We start from the raw sequence: 1,307 nt of genomic DNA, 5'->3' as shown, positions 1-1,307 counted from the left end.
TGCCCCTCTCCTGTGGCTTTGCAGTTTGGAGCCAGGTGCATGATCAGATTACTGGGGAGTTACATGAAGCACCAGCACAACCCCCTGTGACAAACAGCTGTGGCCAAATGAGCTTTGTCCCTTGCTTGCATCATCCAGGCACTTGTTGGTGTCACTGAGCTCCCTTTAGGTCAGGCAAAACTCCAGCCTATGTGACAGTGAGCTGGTGGTGCTGGATCCTGTCCAAATCCTGCCTGGCAGCTTTTGTGCAGGGATTTGGGGATCCTCTGCAAGGTCTGCAGTGCTGTGGGTGGCTTTTGTTTAACTTAAAGGTTACTTTAGAACGAGTTTCTGGTGGATTGGTTATGGTGTGGGGTTTTTTGTTGGCTTTCTTTTCCCCCTTAAGGATGATAAATTATCAACAGAGTTCTCAGCTACTTTCCCCAGGCTGCCAAAAGGCTCAGTGTAGTAATTCCTAATAGTTAAAGGAAAAAGCTATTAAGGAGAGCTTCACTAATCCAGTTATTCTTAAACCTTGTTGGGAGGTGAAGGCTCAGCTGGGAACTGAAATACCCATGAAAACTCTTTCCCCATGCTGTTTTGGTCCCCAGTTTCTGTTGCATCTCTTCAAAATGCACAGATCTGGAAAGGAGGGGAGAGACTGGGATACCATTTCTATTTTCCAGCTAATTATGACAACCTAAATGATTGTGAAAGATATGAGGAGATGACCTGAGATAGATTCCCCTGAGAAAACAGAGATAGATTACTCTGACAAAATGTTTTCTCCAGAAATGGGTGGGGTTTTGAATTGTCAATACAGTCCTGTGTCTCAGAGTGGTTTGATTTTCAGCGTGATTTTTTTAGTTTGATTTTTCCCCTTGGGGTCTGAGGCAGCACAGAGCTGCCTGTGTTCCATACCCAGGCTGGCTCTTCAGGCAGGGCAGAGAAGGGGTTTCAGTGCCTGTGGGGCTTTGTGAGACGTGCACAGGTCAGTGTGGGCTGGGGTGACACTGCTCCTGACAGCGAGCACGTGCAGATCTTGGCCATAGCCTAAAACTCAAACTATTGTTTCATGTCCTTGCTTGCTGTACTGTTGTAACTTTTCTACTTTCAGACTCTGCAGCTGCAGCCAGCTCTGAGCTCTCTGCTCTTGCTGTTTCTGAGCCTGCTGTCACAGCTTTCTGAAAGTCTTCTTACCTTGACTGTGTTTCTCACAAAGCCCTCTGGTCTGACCAAGCTGGACCAATGCCCTGTCTTGTGCCAGGGGCAGGTATTTCTCAAATATTCACTCCTGACCACAGAACAAAGTCTTACTAAGAGGAAAA

This window comes from Serinus canaria, chromosome 18 (genome assembly GCF_022539315.1).
Source record: "Serinus canaria isolate serCan28SL12 chromosome 18, serCan2020, whole genome shotgun sequence".
Classification (NCBI taxonomy): domain Eukaryota; kingdom Metazoa; phylum Chordata; class Aves; order Passeriformes; family Fringillidae; genus Serinus; species Serinus canaria.
This window is presented reverse-complemented; position numbering follows the sequence as displayed.